The sequence below is a fragment of the Caretta caretta genome, chromosome 10 (assembly GCF_965140235.1).
Source record: "Caretta caretta isolate rCarCar2 chromosome 10, rCarCar1.hap1, whole genome shotgun sequence".
NCBI lineage: Eukaryota > Metazoa > Chordata > Testudines > Cheloniidae > Caretta > Caretta caretta.
In genome coordinates this window covers 76,354,143-76,381,310 of record NC_134215.1, presented here as the reverse complement: position 1 = coordinate 76,381,310, position 27,168 = coordinate 76,354,143, and the positions used below count along the sequence as shown (strand labels likewise).

General features: G+C 42.4%; 1 protein-coding gene across 1 annotated transcript in view; it reads left to right on the top strand.

Annotated features, from left to right (window-relative positions):
• The window catches only part of IGF1R (insulin like growth factor 1 receptor), a 278,347-nt gene that overhangs the window by 38,733 nt on the left and 212,446 nt on the right, over nt 1–27,168 (top strand). The gene's annotated exons all lie outside the window — the stretch shown is intronic.

Here is a 27,168-nt window from a genome sequence, read left to right as displayed (position 1 = left end):
CAAACAAAACCTCACCTTAGCTAACTCCTCTGGGAAGGGGAAAAATAAATTGCATCTATTTCCCTGTAGCTCTGTATTGACAGAACCACTTCTAGATGAGCCAGGAGTAGTCCATAGTATCATGATTTCTGTTTCCATACTTGCAGCATCACAATAGTGACATTGACTGGTGGCTAGTTGTACTTATTAAAATCTTCAGTAACAGCTAATAATGGAGTTTCCATCCTACAGCATGCCGAATTCCGAAGGTTGAATGTGCATTGTGTGAAGAAGTCCTTTCTTTGGTTTGTTTTAAACCAGCTGCCTATTTATTTCATAGGTTGCGCTCTCATTTTTATGTAATTATCAGTTATGTACATAATTTATGATTTAAAAATTAGTCATGCAGAAGTCAGGTGTATGAGAAATATTCTCAGTACTCACAAGGAAAGACTAATCTGTCGTGAAACAGAGCTGTGTGGTTATTGCTGGTGAATGGACCACAGCAACAGGAGGTCACTTCAGGTTGTATTTTAAATCCCGGTTGTTAAAGGAACTACAGTCCACCATCCTTTTGAATGTCTGTGGAAGCTTCTGCCCCCCAGCCCCCACCCCTTTTCACACTTCTCCCCATGGCATAATGATAAAATGGACTAACTGGAGACATTTTTTTCAGCAGTCTTGGGATCCGGTTATCCTTGCAAGTGGAATGCTGTGCGTGGAATGCATTCCACTGGCAGTGAAAAGATGAAAGATTCTGAGCTCCTGGAACGTTGGGGTCCAGTTGGTCAGTTTTACAGCTGTACATAATAGTAGACAAAGAGAAGTTCCATTTTAACCTACTTGAAGCCCACAAGGACTCTGTGTGGGGCCGTTAGAGGGGAGGTTAACAAAGATGCTATCCTGCAAACACATGGTGTATGTCTGTACTGAAGCTGGTAGTGAGCCTCCCAACCTTGATAGAGAGACTTGTGTTGGGTGGGCTTGTGCTACTGTGTTAAAAATGTCTGTTCGTTGCAGCACCAGTGGAGGCGTGGGCTAGCCCGCTGAGCTTGGACCCATGGGGCAGGGTAGGCTTGAGCTCGAGTGGCTAGCCCAGACTCCACCAGTGCCCCAGTGTCCACACAGCTATTCTTTTTGTGCTTATCTTACAAGCCCTTGGTAGCACAAGTCTGTCTGCCCAGGCTTGCTTCCATCTGCAGTGTACCCTTAGACCAGGGATCGGCAACCTTTGGCCCATGGCCCGCCAGGGTAAGCCCCCTGGCGGGCCAGGCCGGTTTGTTTGCCTTCTGTGTCTGCAGGTTCGGCTGATCGCAGCTCCCACTGGCCGCGATTGGCCGAACCTGCGGACATGACAGGTAAACAAACCGGCCCAGCCCACCAGGGGGCTTACACTGGCGGGCTGTGTGCCAAAGGTTGCCCATCCGTGCCTTAGACGTATGCTTAACTTGACTTGCATGAGGAGTCCCGTTGTGAGTTGAATGGGATTGTTCATGTGAGTAAAATTATACACATCTGTAAGTGTTTGCAGGACTCAGGCTACAAACTGGAATCTCTTTTGGTATTATGTTTTTGTCTCCTTTCCCTCCCACCCTCCATGATCTTCTACTAAGTGAAGTTAATATATGTTAAGGAATTTTTTTCTGTTAATAAGTCAGTGTTTGTAATATAGTCAGAAGTTTTAAATAGTCAATGAGAGAATTGATATGCTGGCTTGCAATGAAGTTGTACTTGTGTGTCTGTTTGCAGTCTTGTTCTTATCTGCTATGGCACCGTTTATCTCTTCTGATAGCAGGTATAGACAAAAACGAACAGCAGAACTCGGTCTCTTAGCACTTTTACAAATAGGGCAAACAAGCTCATAGTTTACTCAAATCACCACAATTGTACTGTAGGCTTTTTGAGTTTATCCTGTAAACTTCAGAAGGCTGTGAGCTGAGCCTATCGGTAGGACTTAATTACAGGCAATAATCACTGGGAGGAGAAGTCCCCAAATTTTACCTGCAATCTTGGCTTGAGTTAAAGTAGTGATGGTCAATATCAGAATGTGAGAGAAGTTTCTGTACAAAAGAGAGTTGGAAAAACCTATAGAGCATTGAAGCTGGGACCTCCACTGGGGAAGCTGAATCCCTCAGTATTTTGAATATCTTGACAGTTCCACTCAGATGAGAATTTAGACATCTTGCCGTGCAGTTCTACTCCCCGCACCCCTCAAAAATAAAAACCCTTGACAAATAGCATTGTAGGGCTCTGTTTCTCTCAGTATTTTTTGTAGAAAATAGTTAGTTTAATTTAAATAAATAAAATAAAAATCCCCAGCTGTTAGGTCTGCATAATTCAGTCTGAATCAGGGAGTCAGGCTTGGTTTGTTCCTTCTTATGTATTACCACCAATAATAATGGTTCTGTATGGCCAAATTACGTCTTCAGTGAAACCACTTAATTGTCTTTAGATTATATCCTTGGTGATTCCTGTGCAACCTCATTGCCTTTCCTGGCTTTGGAATGTGGTTTTGTTTTATTTTTTGTTTTGTTTTAAACCTCGTTCAAAAGAACGTAAGAATGGCCATACTGGGTCAGACCAATGCTCCATCTAGCCCGGTATCATGTTTTCCAGTGGTGGCTGGTGCCAGATGCTTCAGAGGGAATGAACAAAACAGGGCAATTTCAAGTGATCCGTGCCCTCTTATCCAGTCCCAGCTTCTGGCAGACGGAGGTTTAGGGACACTTGGAGCATGTGGTTTCATCCCTGACCATCTTGGCTAATAGCCATTGATGGACCTGTCCTCCAGGAAATTAAATGTATTTTTTGAACCCCGGTATGCTTTTGACATTCACAGCATCCCATGGCAACAAGTTCCACAGCTTGATCGTGCCTTGGGTGAAGAAGTCCTTCCTTTGGTTTGTTTTAAACAAGCTGCCTGTTAATTTCATTGGGTGACCCTAGTTCTTGTGTTATGTGAAGGGGTAAATAATACTGCCGTATTCACTTTTCCACACCCATGCATGATTTTATAGACCTCTGTCATACCCCACCCCCTTAGTCACCCCTCTTTTCTTAGTTGAACAGTCCCAGTCTCTAATCTCTCCTCACATGGAAGCTGTTCCATCCACCTAATAATTTTTGTTGCCCTTCTCTGTACATATTCCAGTGCTATATATTTTGAGATGGGGTGACCAGACCTGCATGCAGTATTCAAGGTGTGGATGTACCATGGATTTATATAGTGACATTATATTTTCATTTTTATCTATTCCTTTCCTAATGGTTCCTAACATTGTTAGCTCTTTGTCTGGCACTGCACATTGAGCGGATGTTTTCAGGGAGCTATCCACAGTGGCTCCAAGATCTTTCACGAGTGGGAGCAGCTAAATTAGAACCCATCATTTTGTATGTACAGTTGGGATTGTTTTTTCCAATGTGCATTATTTTGCACTTACCAATACTGAATTTCATCTGCCATTTTGTCACCTAGTCACTCAGTTCAGTGAGACCCTCTCCATCTCTTTAATTTCACTCCCTTTTGCCTGTGTTAGCTTCTAGGTGCAAACCAGAGGATGAAACAGAGCACGAAAGGCTGTATTTTCCTTGAAGTTAGAAGTTCTGACTCTGAATACACGTTGGAGGTAGATGTGTTGAAAAAGATGGTGCCATATTTACATTGTCACAATATCACCATAAGGCTCAAGGAGATCAAATCAGTGAAGAGGTAGTAGAAAGGAATCGTAAGAATAATTGTTGAAGCTCAGGTCCTCATGTGGAAATGGGAGAAGTGATGCTAGAAAAGAGCAGAAAGTGGAGAAAGAGCAGAAAGTGGAGAGCAGAAAGTGGAGAGCAGAAAAGGAAATGCCACAGCTAAGTATGTGAACCAAAGTTCTAATTAATAAAGAGCCAGAAACTTGGAACATGTTGTTTTTGTTAATTGTAACGTCAGGGGTTGCAAGAAAGAGGACTCTAAATTTGCCAGCTATCCATCTAGAAGAGAACCACTGTCCTTTCTGAAGGAAAAACAAAGGAAGTATACATGTTCGATTGTTTAAAAGGGAGCTTCCTGTTTATCCTACTTGATTGTTTGAGCACACTGGCAATGAACTCCTAATCTGGAGAGAAAGGATGTAAAAAAGACAAGAAGCTAGGGCCCAGGTTTTTAAAGCTATTCAGGTGTTTCTCCACTCAGCACTGCAAGGCCTAAGTGACTTAGGGGCTTGATACTCATTTTTGAAAAGTGACCTCTGAAGTGCCTAAGTTCCCTGTAAAAATGAGACTCAGGCTCCCGTGTTACTTAACCTTCCAGTGCTGCCTAGAGACACCTAAATACCGTTTAAAAACCTGGGCCTCGGTCTTTAACCTGCATTTTTTCTCCAAATAAAGGCAGGAGGGCTACAATATTTTTCTGGTGAGTTCGTATTCTTCTTTTTATGTAATTTTTTGTAGGATGAAGATGACAAACATTGACATTCCCATTGCATACCATAATAATGCTAAATTGAACTATGGAAATGCTGTACATAGTCTTACATTCATTTAATTGCTTACCCTTTTATGTTGGTTCTAGCTGTATAGTAGGGAGCATGTATTAAGTACCTCTGTCCTTATTTAGAGCTTCCATTAAAGGATATCAAATCAATGGGTAAATGTGGTGTGGGAACGTTTAGTTCTTTCAGCAGGCTGGCTTCTGTTTAATTTTGTCATTGAGCAGAAGTCAGTTTCTGTTTCCTCTTCTTTCTTGCCACAAACAAAGGAACAGGCCTTTGCTTCCTTTGATATAACTTGCATGGGAACAATGGTGGAGGGAGGAGGGAGACCGGGTAGCAGTTCTGTGTTTTAAAGAGGCAGAGTAACACTGACATTTTGATGATCTGTAAGCTGCAGAAAATGTCCAACTTTTTAAAAGCTTCAGTGCAAAGTTTCTGTGACTTCTTTGTCAGTTCTGTAGCCCCTGGCTGGTCTATCTAGTGCACACTCCTACTTTTAATGCCCTAGCTCCTTCCCTTTACAGCTCTCACACTGTGCAGCGTTGGGCTTAGTCTTGTCTCTCTGTACACTTAGTTGTGGTCTGAGATGAAGGGTGCTAGCGTGCTGCATGCACGTCTCCTGGCAGCAGAATCACAGACAGTGGTGTTGCCTTTCTGAATAGAAGTGTTTGGATTGTTGCCAGCAGCTGTTGTGAGGGATGGGTTAAACAACGGCAAATTTACAGGAGATGGTAAAGGATAGCATCATATAAACGCAATGGTGACATTTTCAAGGGAGCGCCACGTTCATTTATGATTTGTCCAACACTGAAAGCAGGTTAAGCGTTATTAAACTTTCCAGCGTTCAGATCAGTTAAAGTCATTCTGTTTTTGTTCAAAGCAAACCAATGTTTCTCATTTGTACTAGTCCAGATGTTGGTTATATATCACTGAATCTAGCAGACGCAACCCATGGACTGGAATTTCAGGTGACTTCTTCCTAGGCCCAGAACTGCAGATGGACAGTTGTCCTGAATGCCCTGGGTGAAAAGGTTTATATTCTGTATCCAGCAGGGAAAACCCCCATGATGGTGAGCCCTGGGCCTCTCAAAGACAGCATTCTTTGTGTGTCTAGAGGGCTTTAGCATTGGGCTTTTAGGAGGAAACTAACTGAAGCAGAAGATATCTAGGTGAGGATATGGAGGCTCTTGGCATCCTTCTCACCTGATTACTTCTTCCAAAGTGCAGAGGTAAAAGCACTTGGGGCAATGTCTTATGAGCACGTTCTTTGTTCTGAAGATTTTTTTTTTTCCCCCTTCTTTGCATGATCACTGTAGACAGCAGTGAGTGTATGGGATTGACATATGAATCAGCCAGGACAAAGCTTGCCTTTGTAACACCATTTGAAATGACTCATGACTCCTCACCCCCTGCCACGTCATGGCATTTTGTCACCAGCTGTCAAGGTGGATAAGGTGTTAAAAGGCCTCAAGGGATCCAGAGCTTGGCTCCTGCCACTAACCTCTGCTGTAGACAGGATCTCGGGAAAGCAAGCATTGTCAGGAGACATTGCTTTTCTAATGCAACAGATCTTGCTTAATTTGAGACACATCCAAGTGGTACAGAAACTTCCTGCTACACTTGCTTCATTAAACAGTTCAGTGAGAGAGAATGGCTGGCCCTGGTAAACTGCACCAGAGAGCTTCTGTATCTTATCAACTTAGAGAATCAGGTGGCTGTTTCTTCCATGGCTCAGAAGAACAATAAAGCATGCAATACTTTGTCCCTGGGAGAAGAGAGATTTCAGTAGAAAACCGTACTTTCTTCACCTTACCCTTCACAGTAGAGACGCCATGGAAGGGCGGATGGAGTCTTCCTGCCTTCTTTCAGCTATCTGAGCATTTTGTTTCCAGGTGAAACAGCAGCTGATAGCTTCCTAGCAGACCTCTTGTGATCATACATTTCACTTTTATAGTGTCTTTCCATTGACGGATCTCAATGTGCTTTATGAGCGTTAATTAATTTAGCCTCATGGCTCCCCTGAGAAGTAGGCTCAGTGTCAGTCCAGTTTTACACTGAGAACGGAGACTCTGGGTGTTCGTGACTTGCCCTAGCTCACACAGAAACCTTGCAGGATCTCTTTTCTCCCACTCAGTCTTGTGCCTTTAAGCACAAGACCATCTTTCTAGAAGAGAAGCAGCAACATAGCACTGGTACTAGCGATATGCAAGGCTTCATTCCTGGACTTCATTCTGTTTGCTCATTTCCGTTTATGCCCTCTGGCAGGTTTCATCTTCTGAAGTATCCAGGCTAATGTATGGGCATTTTACAACCGTGTGAGATGACGTACATTGGGAGCAGCCACGCATCTTGTCACCAAGGCCCTTGTTATTACAGCAGAAATGACCAAAACTCTGTGGACTCGAACACAGTGAATAACTGCTCAATGCAGATAGTCTGCAGACATGACCAGCAGTATGACTTGCACCTTAAGTGTATGGAAGTTTTATCAGGTGGCCATTCTAGTCTGCTGTTAAGCCCAAAAAATACTGAATCTTGGAGAATCATGAATTGCAAAACTCCAGTTCTCCTGAATAATCTTGATAGCTGCATACTAGCCCAGGAATCCAGCATTGCGAATTAACCAGTTCTCTCTCAACTCTCAATCTCAAGGCACTCCAGTTTAAGATCTGTCAAATAATCCTTATGCTTTGGCTTTATGCTCCTTTAGGTGAGGAGTCAACATGGAGGTTCATGGTCTCAATTGCTTGACCTTTATGTATTTCCATAAACTGAAAATATGCAACTCTTAAAGCTACTTGGAAGGTTAGTGCGCCTCAGTCACTGTCTCCTCCCTGTGTGTGGTTTGCTGAAGAAACTCAGCTAGTACATTTGAGATATTTTCTGTTGGGGCTATAAAAAAAACCAAGCAGGGAAGCTTTCCCATGCAATGGGAAGGAAGTGCCAAAAATCATTAGAGACCAGTTTAGGCATTGTATGTCTCAGCTTGCAATGGCAGAAGCTCTTTAACGGAGGTGGCGAATGATGTGCCCTTCCGTCACAAGATTATGTAGTGAATACATGATCCTTCCATGTGGTTTGCAGAACTCCTTATATGGAGACACCTTCTGGCTAGATCCTGCCCTCTGATAAGTATGTGGAATTCCCATTGAAACCAGTGGGAGTTGTGCCCGTGCCACCATGGGCAGAATTTAGCCCTCAAATATTTGGAGTTCTCCATTGTTAAGACTCAACAACTCAACCTTAGACCCGGTTGGGGAACTTCGGGTCTAGCTGTCACAAACAACTCGCGCTTTCTTTATTATCAGTTGGCCAGCCTTTAACCTGTCCTTAAAGGGAAATGGCTTAGCTGAAAACCATCCCATGTGCTGTCTAGGCGGAATGGGAAGACATGAAAGCTGAGTGTCTAGATTGCTATGGAAGACCTTGTAAGAGAGTAAATTATGGTAGGTAAGTGAGAGGGATGTACTGTTTCCGATTATAAAACAAAAAAGGAGCCCTGCTTCTGCAAATAACATTGCAGCGCGTCTGTTGAAGTTTGCACGGTAAGTGAGACCCTGAAGCTAACTTTGCCATTGGCATAAGCAAGTGCAGATCTACTGACTTCACTTGGACGTATGCTGTCTCCACAGTTCTTTACGTGTGGTAATATAGTTGGGTGTGAAGACTGACTTGAGATGAAAAAATGTGTTTATGTAGGCATATCAGTGTATCTACAACACTGCACAAGACAAGCATGGAAAACTTCTTGCCCCAGTGTGTGAGAGTGAATGCTGTTGAAAGTGAAGGTGGCAACAGTTGAGGCCTATGAAGCTGATAGTTTAAGCAGATGGCTGCTGAGGACAAAATATTTTTAATGAAAATGGAGCTTTTTGTATCAGCCTAACTGTGTTGGTGGGGGGAGGGGGAAGTGGCCTGGAGATCACTTCTATTAAAATCACTGAACGTACAAAGAAAATAACATGATGCATTTTTGAAAATGGTTGGAATCTGCTCCTGTTTGCACAGAGCCCAAAAGATTTAAACACTCTTGAAGGGCCTGCTAGTCTGCTGGTGTCGTTCAGCATAGCTTCCTGGAGTTCAGGGGCACACATCACCAGTTGACACCAGCTCTGTGGATTCAGCAGGGTGGGTGGAGTGAACCAGGTGCCTGGATCTCCTGTAAAAAGAAAAGGAGTACTTTTGGCACCTTAGAGCCACAAGTACTCCTTTTCTTTTTGTGAATACAGACTAACACGGCTGCTACTCTGGATCTCCTGTGTCTCTCTCATTTCTGCGTTCCCGCTCTCCGAGGAATATTCAGTGCGTGTTCTTTGTCCTCTAGAAATATTGAATGTTTGAACTATGCAGCCATGAGCAGAGAGGGAAGGACTTGTTTGGAGCTGGAGATGCTGAATCAGATCATTTGGATTTATTATAAATGGCAACTGCATATGTTTTCTTTCAAGTTTTTTGCTTTTTAGGGACCCTGAATGCAGTGGAAACAAGCCATGTCAGCAACAGCAAAACATGTTTTAAAAAGCTTGGTTTTTAACAAGAAAATCCAATTTGAAGTAATTTGTGAATCTAGCACATGTAGGTTCAATCCTGCCGTATTAAGATTGTTTTCTGAACCTGAAAATAACCACCCTTTACAGAGGACCTGGACTCTGTTGATTAGGATGCTGACTTTCTCATAGATATGTCCTCTTATTAAATGAATGAGCAGGATGGTAGAAAACCAATTGCAAAAAGGCCCAGTTGGTGTGTCCCTGCAACAGGGTCACTTTTCAAGTAAATAGGGGAAAACTTGCAAAATCTGAACCGAAAGGAGCTGTGTCTTTAGGCATTTCGTTAGCATTTGTTGTTGTTTAAATTATTCTGAATGAATTTTCTTCATGACTTTCCCTCCCCTCCTGAAAAGCATGCTCATTAGCCAAAGGTTTCCCAGAATTTTTATTATAAGGCTGTGAGAGCATATTTAATTAGTAGGTGGGAATGACTGCAGAACCGTTCAGGACAGTCTGTAGTTAATTACTGTAGTGGTGATTTGTCATCTGAGAAAATAGGTAAAATTAAACCAACTTATATTTACTATTTTTTGTTGTGCTGTAACAAGATGCCATAACCTGATAAGAGTATTGTAACTTCCCAAAAATGTTGTTTGTATCCTAGTGAGCGGTGGGCAGTGCGAGATCCTTCTTGGCTTGTGAGTTTGTTTTGGCACAGGGATAATTGCAGTGTTTTAGAGAAGACTGTTATTTTGTTGGAGTTTCATGCGATGAAATTTCTAGTCTGTGGGATAATAAATAGTGCTTTTCAGGGGAGGTTAGTGTGCGACAAAGGTATACAATTTAGTAGAAATGCGTTTTTTATTTGGATCTTTTGTTGGCATAAAAGATAAAACTGTAAAGTGAAGAAACCAGAGTTAAGAAATGAATCAACCCCATCTAAGAAATTTAGTTTATTCTGTTCCTTTTAAAATCAAAAATCTCCAAAGGATGCACTATATAGGCAGATTGAGTATCCCTGTCCCTCCCCAAGAGGTAAGTGTTAGTTTATCCTCATCTTATGGATAGATATACTGCGGCACAAAGAGGTTAAGTCACTTCTGCAAGGCCACATAGGCAAGTGAGTGAAAGAGCTGGGAATGGAACTCAAAATTTCTTACGGTTAGTCTCTGTGTTTATGCCTTTTGGTAGCCTCTTTTAAAACCAGATCTCTACCCCCTCCCCCCACCTTTTTTTTTAAAAGAATAGATTAATACAATACACAGTACATGTACAATAATACATAAACCCTGCTTCAAGTGAAAGTCGCGTAGTGCAAATTATAAACATTAATGCTAAATGTATTTGCCTGTTTGTTCCCAGTGGTAGAGGTGTAGACTCTGGCATCTGGAGAGATATAGAAATTACAGTTCTGATTAGGAAGAAATGGGATTGACAGCTCTACAGTTAATTTACCTTGCAACAAACATGCTCTGGCTAGAAAGTGTAAATGGGATTTTCCTTGCTTTATGTGAAAGCAGGTTGTACATGCAGTGAAAAAGAACACACTGTGATAGAAGCCTGGTCCCAGTGGGCTAGTCGTTACACAGCAGGATCCTCCAGATCAATATTATGTCTGTGCTTCATTATTTAAGGGCTTTTCCTCAGGAAATTTTTATTTTATTGTATTTATTTATTGCCACTGGAACACAAATTTTCTCTGAGCATCTCCCACACCACACCAAACCACCTCCCCTCTCCAAAAAGCTACCATAAAAATATAATTGAAAACTGCAGATGTTTTTGTGGCAGGTTTTCATCCCCAGTTTTGCAATTGTACATATTTTAATTCCTAGTACATCTGCCGCTGACATTTGCTGATGAAAGGGCAACAAAGTCCATGTCTGTGTTTGCACCAGATAATATAAAAGGATTATTGAGGAGTGAATAAAACAAACAAAAAACGACACCACATAAATAATTAGAAATGCTGCCAATCTGTCTTTCCAAGTTTAATACATAAATTAAATATTTTTAAGCTTTACAACACTGCCAAAATGTTTCCAAAGAGATTTAAGAGATTGGTGCTTCAGAAATCTACTTGATAATGTGAGACTGACTAGCATTGGTTATTTTCCAAAAATTTAATGCTTGGTTTTACTTGTGGTACTTGTCGAGTTCTTGTTCTCGAGAGCTTGCTTTCATGCTAGAAGAGCTTGGGGAGGATACGTCAAGTGTTTGGAGAGGTTTCTTACCTCTTGTGTAGCTTAGTGCAATGTCAAATCTGTGGAATTAGCTGAATATCTGATCTTCAAGTATATAGATATTTAATCTGCATAACGTGGACTTCAGGCTTCACTGACACATATCCGACAAAAGGAGGACTTGTGGCACCTTAGAGACTAACATTTATTAGAGCATAAGCTTTCGTGAGCTACAGCTCACTTCATCGGAAACATATCAGACAAGTGTTTGATAATAGAATTGACGATTGCACTAGAAAGCTAGCAACCTACAGTGTAAGTCTTTTTAATTTTATGGTAAATTTGCAAAAGAACTGGGAATGAGGAATGGCCAAGGGGGTTTGCAGGGAAAATGTCAGGGAAATGTCAAGTATAAAAGCAGAGGAAAGCTGTGTTTTGCAAATGTCGCAGGGACAGCACAGGCACAGCTCCTACCGAGAATTTTCTGTGATTCTCTTAAAAACATTTGTGACCTCAAATTAAAAAAAAAAAAGAAAAAAAAAAGCCAACTTTGATAAATTAAGCTGGATAGAATGTGAGGTTTCTGGGACTTGAATAACTGCAATTACTTTCCTTCCTTCTTTGTTTCACTTCCCCCCACGTACAGTTATTTAGGTATGAGTTGTCCTTGGCCTTGTGCATTTTCATTAACTTTTTTCATGTAGTGAGCAATGGTTTTTGTTGTTGATCAGTGATGAAACAACCTTTGTTTTAGCCTTCCATCTAATAGTGACACATCCTTCTTGTTAAGTCTTTGTAGGGCTCCAAGAATTAACTTGTAATGGATAGATGGTCTGATAATAGTCCATTAACACAGGTTGTTGGGTTGCATGTTGTATTGAAGCAAATCCAGAGCCCAGCGCAATAGTAAAATATTTTTCCCACTCCCCTTTTAGTTTTCGGTGTTGGAAAAAATTTACAAGCTTTATCAAAGGAGCTCTAAAAATTAATCAGCAAATAGTTTGCCCACTTTGAGGTTATAAGCATGTGAGGTGGCTGCATGGTCTTCTTTCCTATTTCTTCATTTTCTTTTTATTGGGCAGTGTGAATTTACAGTTACCGCCCCCAAAGCTTCATTCTGCCTCCCCTTGACTGATGATTAACTAGGTTTGTATAGCCCTTGACAAAGTAATTATGGTGCATCCAGGAACATGGCTTTATGATTCTTAACCAAGAGATTTGTGTTTTTTAAAATTTGGAGTAGTACGGGTCTTTGAGCCTTTGTAAAAATCTGTTTGTGATTCAGGAGACTTCTTAGTCCTTTGCTTTGTCTCCACTTAAAGTTCAGCCCACGCTTTCAGGTGGCTCAGCTGCCATTGTCCTCTTCTCACAAATCTGAGCAAATCTTCATCTTGTGTTCCAAGCGAAATGACCTTTCCGTTTTTTTCTTAGTGCAGAATATACAGTTCACCCAGTCTTTCAAGGGCAGACTTAGATGTTTCCCTTCTTATTAAGTGCTGCTATAGCTATTGCACTCTGTCAGTCTCCAAGATTCCTCTAATTTCCATTCCACTTGGGACTTACTCCAGTTTTTCATGGGTGTAACTGAGATGAGAAACTGCCTGTTCTCCCCACCTCCCACCAGTTGGGTGACCAGATATAAACTTTAAAATGACTAAAGGTTGTGGTTTGGGGAAATGATGGAGCTTAATAAGCACGTTGAAGTGTTGAGTGTGCAGAAAATCCCTTTTATATAAGTGCAGATCTTGAGAGATGTTTTTCCGTGTATAGAAACTTCTTGTATAGGATGGCAGGAGAAGTTTGCAGGGGGATTGCCTGTCTCTTTAAGTGGGTTTATAATTGGCTAGGAATTTTTGTCAGCTTAGTCACTGCAGCACTGAGCGGATGAGGGGGGAAAAAAAAACCACAGGCCCCAACCGTTACGGGCCCCGTGGATAGGCTCTGTCATCCCAAAGGAATGCATGTGAACAAAACACTTTGTGCGGTGCAACCGTTGGCCTAAACAGTATTGCATTCTTAAAGCAGGCTCTGAGTCACATGGAGCAGATGGATTGTTTCACTAAAATGGAAGTTATGTATCACTGAGCACTCAGATTGAGCTTTTAAGTATAGTTCAAATAGGTCAGGATACGGGTGTGGTGAGAGGGTGTTGAGGTACCAAAAAAAAGAAGAAAAATCAGTTCCTTCTCCCGTGGTTTGAAATTTTTTGTGGCAGTCACAAAGTTTAAAAATTTTTTTTCCCCTTGCTTTTTTCATATCACTTAAAGGCTGTCAGCATGTCAATCTGAAGACTTGTCTTTGATAGCTTTCTCGTTCCCAGGTGTGTGTTGATGTGTGCAAGACTTGAGAGTTCATCCGACTCATTTCTGAAGTGCTCCAAAAATCTACCATAGCCACGTTCCTGAGATGTGCAGTAAGCTGAAAGATTTAAGTAACTTGAAAATGCTCCAAAGATGGTTTGATTTGTAGGGTTAAAAAGAAAATCTAATTGCTTTTTTCAAAATAAAGCCAGCTGTTCAATGGTCCTCCCTCTCCCCCCCTTCAAAAATCTGTCTTCATGCTACTCTATCTCATGCACACTGTGTATTGATTACTGAGGAGTTACTCTGTCGTCGGAGGTGGTGCTGGTGGTATCCTTTATTTCGGGATAGCTTTCCCCTTGGAGGGATTGAAAGTGGTTAGTTACAAGCTCTCTGCTTCACCTGTTAACTCACAGAATGGAGGAGTTGTGACTTGAAGCCAAAAATATGCAGTGCTGTCTGAAATTCTGGTTTGTAGGACTCTCTAAAGTGTATTGTAGGATTTGACAGGAATTCAGGGGTTGTCATCTCAGAGTCTGGCTGTTAGGCACTGAAAGTTGTTACTGTCTGGGTGTCTCTTCTGTGCACTGTGTGAAATGAGCTTGCAGATCTGTGTCCAGTTTCCCGTGGACAGGTGTCCACCTGGACTTTGTTCACCACATATAGCTTCAAGTGATGCCTTTGATAGCATCACAGAGGACAGAGAGGGAGTGGGCTCCCTTCGATTCCTGGAGTTCATTTATCCAAATCAGGGTAAAGGCACATAGACAAGTCTGTATGTGGAGAAGATCATCCAGCTCTTTTAAGAGCTGGAGAAGGATCGGGTGGCAGAAGCAGAATCTACAGGCAAGTGAACACATAATGCCAGTTGTTACCCTGAGAGCTTGTCTACATGGTGGGGTAATGCACTCTACCAGGGTGTGATTGCTAATGAGCACTAACTTGTTGGTTCATGTGGACCCCGCTGGTATTCATAAAGGGTTCCCAGGTTTGCTTCAACATAGTGCTTTTTGAAACCGGTGATCATCCCAGTAGAAAATTGGTCTCTTAAATCTTTTTTTTTCAGGGCTAGGATTTCCCCCTCCCTCCCTCCTATGCCTTAACAAATAGGTATTCTCAGCAGGCTGGGAAATGCAGTGAAAATGTTTGGCACAGAGATGCTACTTGCAGGGCCAGTGAAGTTTGTGGAGACTACAGGTCTCAGGATATAGTTCTCTATTTTCATTAGAGTGCAAGGTTACCTGAATCTGTATGGAGCATTGCATGATGGGAACAGTAGTCTGCATATGGTGTGGCTCAGTATTAAAGAGCAGTTTCAGCCTGCTTCATTGTGTTATGAGCTTTGGGCTTCTGGTAAGGTGTCACTTGGACAGATCTGACATCTTGGGTTCAGTATCTGTGTATTTCACGCTTGTGTGTGTGTGTGTGTGTGTGTTTCAAATCTACCTACTGAATATATTTACAACTGAAACTGGCATAGGGAAAAACATGGCGAGAGAACCCTTGACTTACTAGTTACCATAAGTGGTGTGGGACTTTGTGCAAATTTTTCAAGAGAAGTTATTTGTTTACTGGAAGTGTAGTTCAGTAAACAGTTTATTGGAGCATCAAAAGTGTTGGCTTCGGATGCTATGCTAATGGATTAGTCAGCCTGACCTGTGTGCTACTGTCCGCCTGCATTCAGAATACATCACGAGTAAGGGCCTGGATGGTAGCCACTGCCATTTTGTAGTGTCATCCTCCTCATTTATTCTTCTAAGTTCCCAGCAATGCTAGAAACCACGTGTGCTATGCCAGTTTAAACATAGAAGCCTTAAGCAGGGTTTGGAGAACGTGGGAGACGCTTGTTAAAGACTGAAGCAAAATGGAGGGGGTTTTCTTCCAGCATGTCTGGGGCAGCTCCTTGTGCTTTCCTTATATTCCTCTAGCTACTGGGAGGAGGAGGAGGGAGCTTGGATTTCTACAAGATGCTGGCTCTGAATGCTTTTTAGGAGCTCCATCTTTCACGTTGGCCTCTGCCGAACAGGCATCTGATAAATGTATAGCCCCCATCCCTGCTCCTTGACACAGTCCTAATGTTGAGAGTGACATGAGCCTTGTCTCTTTCACGCTGTCTGCTTCTGTTTGGCAAACTCATGAGCAGTGGCAGAGGCTCTGGAGCTGTCCGAAGCAAATCCTTTCAGCATCAGCTTTGTGAGAGTGAAGTCAGCAGGATTGGGGCCCTTGTTAAAATGGATGCTTTGGCAATCCTGCAGTGGACACCACTCTTTGTGAGGGAGCAGTCAGAATGGCACCAGTTTTGCTTGAGGCAGAAATAAACTGTGGGAATAACTGTACCCCACCCACTGTGAGGCTCCAAAGGTTTAAAAAAAATCTTTGCTATGAATGTCTGCCAGGCCCTGGGTTGGCATACAGCAGCACCCCACATTGCTGTCTGCACTGACAAACCTGGCTCACAGGAAACAATTAACACGTAGGAAGCTGTTTTTATAATTGCTCCCTTTGAGCTCCTCTGTTTTGCTATTTTGAATGTGTCTGCTTGTGCCAGATGGAGCTCAGGATCTCATTGTACTGTAGCACCTACAGAATTATCTATCTTCCAGGTAGTGCAGTATCGCAGTACCTCCCAAGTATTTAAATATAGAAATAATAACCATCTCTCTTTCTCTCCTACTCCCCAGCCTGCAGAAGAAATAACTTAAGTGTACAGGGCTTTTGTTTGGCTTGTGTGAGTGAATGGTTGTATCCGGTAGGTGAAGAAATGTGTTTTGCATTTAATTGGGAAAGTGATGAGGTCTTTGGTCATTCTTAGCTCTTGTGAAGGTTCGTTTCATTGTCCAGGCTCCCGTAAAGGCTGTATATCCTGCACCTTAGAGCTTTCCCTGATGGCTGACAACTTCATTGTTCTGGTGGAATGTAACTTTCATGGGAGGTTACCATGGGTCATGGATCTCTTGGGGCCAGTACTATGGAAGGGTTAAATATCAGGTCAGAGACCTTGAACTGTACTCTGTATACTGTGGGGAGCCAGCACAGAGTGCAGAGCATCTCCTGGTGACCCGCTGCCTTGTGTCAGCAGCTGGAGTTCTTTCGGGGCAGTGTGGCTTTATTTCTAGATATAATGAATTGCAGTGCTCTAGAGTGGAACTCACAAGTGTGTGGGTCACTGTGGCCAGGTGTGTACGATAGGAGGTGCGATCTTCTGACTAGTTGCATCTGGAACATCAGGGACACCACAGCTTTTCCTGAATATAAAAGCCAGGGCTGGCGTTAGGGCGTAGCAAGCAGGGCAGTTGCCTGGTGCTCCATGCCACAGGGGCCGCACAAAGCTAAGTTGCTCAGGCTTGGGCTTCAGCCCCAGGTGGCATGGTTCAGGGCCTTGGGCTTCAGCCTTGCACAGCGGTGCATCAGCTTTCTGCCCTGGGCCTCAGCGAGTCCAACATTGGCCCTGGTTGGTGGAGCGCCTGAAACCTGCTTGTGGTCCCCCAGGGTTGAGAATGGGTGGTTTAAGTGATGTCTACACTAGCACTTTTTAATTGGTAAAATGTGTCGCTCAGGGATGTGAAAAAAGCACCCCACTGGTACACCGACAGCACTGTCCACACCCGCACTTCTGTGTCAGCGGGAGACTCTTTCCATCCAACATAGCTACCGCCGTGTGTTGGGGACGGTTTAATTATGTTGACGGGATGGTAGTGCTTGCTTGCTTCAGTGTTGCACAGTGTAAAATGCTATATATAGTATGTGGTAAATATGATGTTAATATTCATAAGGTGTCTTTTTTGGTTTCTTCCTCTGCAGATGTGACTGTTAGTGGGGCATCCCAGAAGCAAGTAATGAACCACTTAGACAAGGACTATGCACTGTAGTTTAGCAAGCCATTCTGAATGCCACTGATTTATCTGTTCCTTTAAGACTACAGATTTGACTTGTAATATCTGCAAACCTGTTTGTCTGACACTGTCTTCTCTCCGTGACTCCTGGGACAAGTTGCTTTTAGTTGTATGGGGGAAGCATCTGTTTAAGGTGGCTTTTAGATACGTTGGAGGGGCTTGCCTGTGGCAAAGACACAGGCATTTCCAAAGTTTGTGTTCTGCGTCCATTTCCTTCGGAAGGTCTGTACTGACATGTTTTTTCACTATTTTTAATATAACATGCAAAAGAATTAGCAATCCTATAGAAAATATGCATGAGTCACTGGAGCAGATGTTCTGTTTTATAACATGCATTGTAGAACATGTACATCATTCAGCCATTTGGTTTATTTGCAACTGCTGTGTGTTCAGAGCTTTTGGACTCATCCAGGCTGGGTGAGGAATAGTTCAGAATGCTTCACTCCTGAAGGGTTGGATAATTTTTAAATAGGTCATTCCGGCATACTTCCGTGTTTTTATTTAGAGTTTTGACCCGAAGGTGGAAATGATGATGATGCACAGTTAGTTTGTATGTCTGGCTTTTGCTTGATGCTTCAGCTAGTGACAGGAGCTGACCAAAATGACAATTGGAGAAACTACCCTGAAATGAGTCTCTGCTGCTATAGTAAATATGTGTCTTTATGCTTCTGTGTGCATGCGCCCACACAGTCCCTACCGTAATGGAGGATGCTTCAAGCAGTAAAATGTTTGATAGCCCATTGAACTAGAATGGTACACAAACAACCTCACCCTACTTCAAATAAAGTTCCAACCGAGACATAACTCGTAATGTTATTGTTTAGTTGATTGAATTTAAGCCTCCAAAGCAGTTGTTGTTCATGTCACACTACAGTTTCTAGGTACAATAGACGGTATCTGACCCCATAACACAGAGTAACGTTGGTGATACTATGCACGCAGGGTGTTCCTTTACAAATGCCTTGTAAAATGGTTTCCAGCCACACGCTAGGCCAGCAGTGGCAAAATAAACAGTTTATCCGAAGTACTTTATAACATTGCTCAATGTCTTTGGGAACTGCCTGACGTAATGCTTAGATGCCAAAGTTGAATTAAGTGAAGATTAATTGCACCACTACTTGATTTTGAAACCTCTTGTGCCATTAACCTTGACTTGCAGTGGTTTTCCTCATCCTGTTGCCATAATAGCATTGCTTCCCTTGAAGCCATTTGGTCATTTTTATCTGACATCACAGTAGGATCCTTATGTTATGACACTGATGGCTTACTGCATGATGACAATGAGGTATGAATTTGCCATAGGCTGTAGGCTCAGATCTTCCTGAATGCAGATAGTGATTTAAAAAAAAAAAAGAAAAAAAAAAGAAAAAAGACAAAGGCCTGGATTTTCAGTGACTCATGTTTTCTAGATGCCTATCTTTGAGATACCATAAAGGCTCCTGATTTTTTAAAAAGTTCTGAGCACCGGCCCTCTGAAAATCTAGAGTTAGATGCCCAAAGCGCTACTTACTTTTTAAAACCGAGGCCAGAATGTTTTCTTCAGTCACCTTCAAGTGCAAACACTGGGTGATATTGCAAAAACAAAAATGAAAAAATAAACAAACTTGAACCAAATTTGTGTGTAAATCAGTTTTTTTTTTTTTTGCTTTAAAATTTATTTTGAAGGGGACCAAAATATGCACATGACACGACTGTTCATATACCCAGCTTCCACATGATTAAATCTTAGGGCTACCCACCCAAAATAGGGCTTTATGATTTATAGGAGTAACTCCAACTTCACCTATTAGAGTGGAGCTACTGATGCCCTCTTCAGCGAATCCAGGTACTGTGACAAAGTTCCTGCTCTGCCTTGGTAGGTCTTGCTCTCCTTGGAGCTTCACGGCAGCCCTCAGCTTGGCCGTTTTTCTGAATTCACAGTCCAGGTCGACGACTCCTGTGTCCGACCAGGATTTGGGAGGATTTGGGGGGAACTCGGGCCCGCTCTCTACTCCGGGTTCCAGCCCAGGGCCCTGTGGAATGCAGCTGTCTAGAGTGCCTCCTGGAACAGCTGTGTGACAGCTACAACTCCCTGGGCTACTTCCCCATGGCCTCCTCCCAACCCCTTCTTTATCCTCACCATAGGACCTTCCTCCTGGTGTCTGATAATGCTTGTACTCCTCAGTCCTCCGATAGTCCGCGTTCTCACTCTCAGCTCCTAGTGCCTCTTGCTCCCAGCTCCTCACATGCGCACCACAAACTGAAGTGAGCTCCTTTTTAAAACCCAGGTGCCCTGATTAGCCTGCCTTAATTGATTCTAGAAGCTTCTTGATTGGCTGCAGGCGTTCTAATCAGCCTGTCTTAATTGTTTCCAGAAGGTTCCTGATTGTTCTGGAACCTTCCCTGTTACCTTACCCAGAGAAAAGGGACCTACTTAGCCTGGGGCTAATCTATCTGCCTCCTATTACTCTCCTATAGCCATCTGGTCCGACCCTGTCACAGTACTTAAACCTGATCTTGCTTCAGTGCGAGTTGGACTGGACCTAGTATACCAGTTTAAAGCTGCAAGGCAGAAGTCTTCAATTATTGTAGCTGACTATTTTTAAAAATGGCTAGTTAACTACTAAGTTTGGCCTCATTGAGCTCCCATTGGAACCAGTGTTGACTTCCTGGTGGAATGTGATACAAGTCCTTTAACCCGTGTCTGAATGTTGTTGGTCTACCTTGGAAGCATTGAGAGATCATGATCCAGTGTGGAGCAGTCTTCACAAATTTTCCTGTTCTGAGCTGCTCACTCCATCACCGTGAATAATTAATTAAGCTTTGTTTGTGGACCGCATGACCATAGATTCTCTGCCCCAACCTGTGGGTCAGGCAGTAAGCACTTCTGCTGCTTCCTATGGGCTGGAATAAGCAGCCGTGAGTCCTCCGCTCTTTCCCCTTTTGCTCTTCCTGCTGATCTATTTAGAACCAGAATGGATGTCTCAGCTGATCTTAAGCCCTGTGGTCAGTGTACGAGCCCACTGGGTACAGAGCGCTTTGTGCAGATTCTCTGCATATGGGTAAATTTCTCCCAACTACAGAGATAATTTTGGGATTGAAAACTAACTTCACTACTTCTTCACAAGCAACAAGAAGATACAGTTGGCTTTAAGAAATCATAGAATCATAGAATATCAGAGTTGGAAGGGACCTTATGCTTAGATTTTGAGGGAACATGATACTGGTCCACGCAGGCTGGTATACTGAGTTGCAGAACATACTATTGGCAGCTGATACAATGGTTTTGGTGCTGAACATGTTGGATTTGGCTCAGTTTATGGCTCTCTCCCACACTTCATTTATGAGACAGTCACTTAATCTCTGTGCCTCAGTTCCCCCTCTGTAGAATAGGGTTGTTACTCAACCATGAGTGTTGTGGTGATGAAACCATTCATGTTTGAGGCACTTATGAAGGTAATAGAAATACCTAGAGAGAGAAATGAGCGATGCTTTCGTTTTGAATTTCAGATTTACTTGCACATTTATATTAATATGCACCCCCGTGAGGCTTTAATACAGCAGACTGATGGCATGTGAGGTGTTACTTTATTGTGCTAAACTCCATTGGTGCGGTTCATATGGGAAATACCCCAATATAAAGGGGTATGCTGGTGTTCCTTAGAAGGTATGGCTTAGAGAGTAAATACTGCACAGAAAGCGAAGGAGGTTTAAATCTCTCAGTTGTGTACTTAGAGCCTGCAGGAAAATACAGATCTCCCTCCCTCTCTTCCTTAGTCGTCCCCCCCCCCCCCCCCCACACACACACACACAAAAAAAAATTTTTTTTTTAGATGGTTTATCAGCTGGGAGGCAAGAAGAAAAGAAGATATGTGAAATAATATCTTGGTTTTCGCTGTTGTTTAGGTGGATGAGCAGATAGATGCAGGAAGACAGGGTGCATGGGGCTTGGCATGAAGGAAGGAAAGTATTCCATTTAGATAATATTCTGATTATATTAATCCATATCCTGTTATTTTGCTTTGCTCTGTCACTGCTGCTGGTGAAGTAACTAATGTAAACTAATTATATTTGCTCTGGGAAGCCAGATTTTTTTTTTAATGCATCTCAGCAAGAGAGGTTAATATTGTCAATTTAGCAGCATGAATGAAACATTGTAGGAACTGAACTCTGACTGTCCTGAAAGGTTGATAATAAGGGAAGCCCCTGGGGGTTTTGTAATTCATTCATGAATTGATTATGAATTGGAAACTGACTTGTTTGATATCATCTGTAGAACCCCTCCACCATACAAGCAAAGTGAATTTGGAATTGAATGCTCTCCGAGGTGGAGTAAATTATCTGTTTTTGTTTTTTGTTTTTGTTTTTAAAGTGAGGGTTTTTTGGGGGAGCAGGAGAGTGAACTCTCCAAGTTTTTCTTGGACATTTAAAGTATGTATTCACGCCCCCCCTCCACCCCCCCGGTCTAAAATGGAATAGACGTGTTAAAAAGTCATCACTCGAAGTTGAACTGAGATTTCCCACTTGAATTCGCAAGTTATTATACAGAGTGGCCTAAAAGCCATGGATCTCCTGTTAACTGACCTGGACTAGGCAAAGATGCATTCGTACTGAGTGTACAAGCATGGCAGTCCTACAGAAGAGAGCATATGTCCTGGAGTGGGAGAAATGACCAGATTCTATGTCGACAAAAGCTAAGAGGAGCTTGTTTGTACTGCATTGCGTGCTGCTTGGTTTGGTTCATTTACAGATGCTCCTTGAGAGTTAAATGTGTCGTCAGCCCTGCTGTAGTCCTACAGTATCCGTGTCTGTGACTGTTCTGACGTGGATGACCAGAGATGCCACTTCAGACAGATGGCCCAGGAAAGGCATTAATTGATTTAAATGAAATCAGCAGGGCTGGTGCATTAGGTACACCAGTTAATTATCATGTAGGGCTCAATATTAAGTATTAACTTTCTTATTGTGGTATCTGTTTACATTTTCAATAAGAGAAGCAAGAACCATTGCTTTTGTTTAACCCTTTCTGCTCAGGAATTTGGATCTCTGCATCCAGGCATAGGTGGCTCTTAATTTGACTCCAGGTATCAAGGAAGTTATGAAATACCAATAAGGAGATTCTCAAGGCAGAATGGTTATTCTCTAGAGCCTAGAAGAACCCAAAGCTATTTTGGCATAACACCGGGGTGGCCAAACTTACTGATCCGCCAAGCTGCATATAACAATCTTCAGAAGTTCGAGAGCAGGGCACACCTGCTGGGAGTCGGGGCTTCAGCATCTTGGGAGGCCCCTAGTTCCCTGTCCTCGCTGGGCAGAAGCCCCTATCCCACCACCCCGCTGCAAGGCAGAGGTCCCGAGCTCCCCTGACCCAGTCTGGTAGGTGGAATGAGTGTGTGTGGGGCTGGAGGGTGGGGGGGAGGAGGGGCTCAGCAAGTCACACTTCAACCGTAAAAGAGCCACGGTTTGGCCACCTCTGGTATAATAAATCAAACCTTTGGTTATTGGTCAACAGAAGAGAGGTCTTCAGACTGGAGCATTCTCCCTTGGTATTGTGAGACTGAGGATAACTGGTTTGCTAGTTGTAAATGTCAAGTTTGAGTGTCCTGGTAGGAGAAAATGGAAGAGTGGGAGAGTTCTTGTGTTCTGCTGAGGATAATACTTGGTACTTGTATAAGGCCATTGTTCAGAGAATATCAAAGGATTTTACAAGTATTAAGGGCAGAAACTGGAAAGGGAGAATGTAGTTTGAAATGAAGTGAAACAGATAATAAATGATTCTGGAGATGTATTTGGCTATGGAATAATCTCCCTGGGGAATAGGGGGAAACTGAAATGCTTGGTGCATTTAAAACTAGGCTGGTTAACATCAATAAATGCACTGTAGGGTACAAGCCAGCACTGGATTGGGTGACCTGCTAGGTTTTTCACCATTTAACTGTATAGGTGGTTAGTTTAAGACTCAGACTACTGTAAATCCTCATCTGTGTAATGGGAAACTGAGGCACAGAAGCAATAAATGACTTGTTTATGTCCATGGTAGAGCTTGGAGGAGAATCCAGGAATCTAAAGACTTCCCGTCTCCTGGTTTAACCATAGATGATGTTTTGTCAACTTGATACCACGGGGACATTGACTTTTGTGCAAGTTGTTGCCCTTGCTCTTTCTCAGGTGAAGCTTCAGTGACTATTGATTTTAAGATAAAGCATCCTTTTTTTTTTTTTTCCCCCACAGAGGAGGCCAGAACGCAGAGAAGCTGGCAGAATTTTGTTTTCTTTACTCATTTGCTCACTTGTCATAGTTAGTAATTGGCCAAAGTTTGTGTATGGTAAGCATTTCACTTGTTGAAACTAGAAGAAGGAAAAAAGGGCGCAGTAACCTTTTAATTCTGAAGTTTGTGTTTCAGATAAATCCCGCAAGGAATCCTGTGTATGCACTGCACTGACAGGAAGAGATGGACTCAGTTAGGTTACTTTTGCAGAAGCAAAATTATTTTCAGAGACCTAAGTCATAATTTGTAATGCTTTGTTTCTAAAGGTCCTTTTCTGTGTGAGCTGGATGGATCACTAAGCAGTCTATTTCCTCTTTCTCCATTTCTGGGTTTTCATGGTGGTAATGACTGTTGCTTTTGCCTGGATTATTATCTTCTGTCTGATCCTCATCTCTTCGTTTACTTTCAGACAGAGCCTGATTTAGACCATGCAACAAATCCATGTGGCCAGCAGAATTCTGATCAGTGTGGTGTGCGAAAACACTTCTGCTTTTCTGCTTATTTGGATTTGTTTACATCAGCTCCTGGGAGGCAAACAGAACTGATTTGGTGTATACAGCGCAGAGTTTTCTCAAACTGGGGGTTGTGACCCTGGAGGGGGTTGCAAGGTTATTACGTGGGGGGTCACAAGGTGTCAGTCTCCACCCCCAAAGCCTGCTTTGCTGACAGCATTTATAATAGTGTTAAAAATAAAAAGTGTTTTTATTTTATAACGGGGGTGGTGGTTTCCTGTGTGAAAGGGGTCACCAATACAAAAGTTTGAGAACCACTGGTCTAGCAAGGAGGAGGTAATAATGTTGCTATTCTCACGTTGATTGACACTCCTGTGTTGACTAATCCATATGTACTGAATTCTCTCTTCATCTGTGACTGATCCACCTTATTCTGGGACTAGATGGTGCAGGATCCAGAGCTGCAACTAGTCTCTGATGGCTCTTCCTTTGTGTTGTGCTGAGTGAAGCTTGGCCATGGGAGAATTTACCCCATAAACTTTGAAAATACCATTAAAATGTTTATTTTTCAGGGTTGGTTAGTGGAGTAGAGCAACACAAATTATACTTCAGCAAAATCAGGCCAACTTGAGTAACTGTTCTTAGCGCAAACCATTGGAGGTCATCTTTTCGTAGGTGTGTGCTGTTTTCAGGCATAATTAAGGCTATGGTGTTAACAGAGAAAAGAGTGCCTGAACTTCACGGAGAACTCCCCCTCTGTTTTTACAATTGTTTTTCCTTACCTAAATTGCATAGCTCAAAATTCAAACATGAGCAACACCTAACATTGCAAACGTCTGCTTTGGGCAACACTTACAGAATTGTAAAAGCGGCAAAGAGTCCTGTGGCACCTTATAGACTAACAGACATATTGGAGCATAAGCGTTCGTGGGTGTATACCCACTTCGTCAGATGCATGTAGTGGAAAGTTGGCTAACCAACTACAAAAGCAGTTTCTCCTCCCTTGGTGTTCACACCTCAACTGCTAGAAGAGGGCCTCATCCTCCCTGATTGAACTAACCTCCTTATCCCAAGCCTGATTCTTGCTTGCATCTTTATACCTGCCTCTGGAAATTTCCACTACATGCATCCGACGAAGTGGGTATACACCCACGAACGCTTATGCTCCAATATGTCTGTTAGCCTATAAGGTGCCACAGGACTCTTTGCCACTTTTACAGATCCAGACTAACACGACGACCCTTCTGATACTTACAGAATTGTGCATGGAACTACTAAATTCCCCTTCTGTTTGCCAAAAGAAAAATGCCCTTTAAAAATTTGCATAGTGTTGCAAGGCTCATACTCTGAGATGTGTTAGGCAATAAAGTTTGCATTAAAATTTTACTTATGCCATAGGCAAATTGGTGCTTCTGGTCTGCTGGCTTGCTACCTTGGGCTGTGATCTTGTCAGATCTTGCAGGGTCAAGCCTAGTCAGTGCTGGAAGGGAAAACTCCAAAGGAAACTTAAATGTTAGAGGAAAGGCTGACAGCTCATAATGCCCCACATAATAACCTCACAACCTCCTGAGGGGTCCCGACCCCCAGTTGGAGAATCCCTGCATTAGAAGCTCTTTTGACTAAGCTATAAAAATTTATGTCTTGACTGCTAGCAAAGAATGATTTGGGACTTTATACCCCTACTCTTGCATTCAGTAAAACTCTAGGTAAATTCTGATCAAGTATGTAATTATCCAATCTAAATACTTCTGCATTTTCCGTTTAATACAGTATTCCCTTCCTAGCCTAAATTGTGGTGCAGTGTTTATCACTGTTAAACAGCTGCTGTGTTCCACCCCAGAACTGGGTGAAGGAAAAGCGTGGATGTCATAAATATAAAGGGAAGGGTAAACACCTTTAAATCCCTCCTAGCCAGAGGAAAAACCCTTTCACCATGTCAAGGTTCCTTCCCCACTCTGAACTCTAGGGTACAGATGTGGGGACCTGCGTGAAAACCCCCTAAGCTTATTTTTACCAGCTTAGGTTAAAATTTCTCCAAGGTACAAACCATTTTACCTTTTGCCCTTGGACTTTATTGCTGCCTCCACCAAGTGTCTAACAAATATATAACAGGGAAAGAGCCCGCTTGGAAACGTCTTTCTCCCCCCCCCCCCATCCTCCCAAAACCCTACACCCCCTTTCCTGGGGAAGGCTTGATAAAGTCCTTACCAATTTGCATAGGTGAACACAGACCCAAACCCTTGGATCTTAAGAACAATGAAAAAGCAATCAGGTTCTTAAAAGAAGAATTTTAACTGAAGAAAAAGTAAAAGAATCACCTCTGTAAAATCAGGATGGTAAATACCTTACAGGGTAATCAGATTCAAAACATAAGAGAATCCCTCTAGGCAAAACCTTAAGTTACAAAAAGACACAAAAACAGGAATTTACATTCCATTCAGCACAGCTTATTTTATCAGCCATTTAAATAAAACAGAATCTAATGCATATCTAACTAGATTACTTACTAAGTTCTAAGACTCCATTCCTTTTCAGTTCCTGGCAAAAGCATCACACAGACAGAACCTTTGGTGCCCTCTCCCCCCCCCCCCCCCACCCGCTTTGAAACTATCTTGTCTCCTCATTGGTCATTTTGGTCAGGTGCCAGCGAGGTTATCCTAGCTTCTTAACCCTTTACAGGTGAAAGGGTTTTTCCTCTGGTTAGGAGGGATTTAAAGGTGTTTACCCTTCCCTTTTATATTTATGACTGGAGATATACTTTATAAAGCTCAATGGGATCTTTTGAGAGGAAAAGCACTTTATGAATGTAAGATTATTCCTCTGATCATTCTGTCTATTATGTATTTTGTTGAGCCCAGTGCTGTTCTGAAAGTAGAAATTAGTCTCAGAATAATGATAGCTTTGCAAGAAAAAAATATTCCCTACATCACAGAAAATATTATTTAACAGAGAGAGGATAGTTATACATGGGATCATGTTAAAACTCTGCCTCCACAGAATATTGCTTTGAATCTCTCATGAATTTACGTAGTTGAACTCTTAAAATGGTGGAAATCACACAAATGCTTTCATGGTTTTTTTTAAAAAATAAGTGAACACGTTTTAGCTTATATGCAAAAATGCCATGAACTAGTTGAATTTTAAACCTA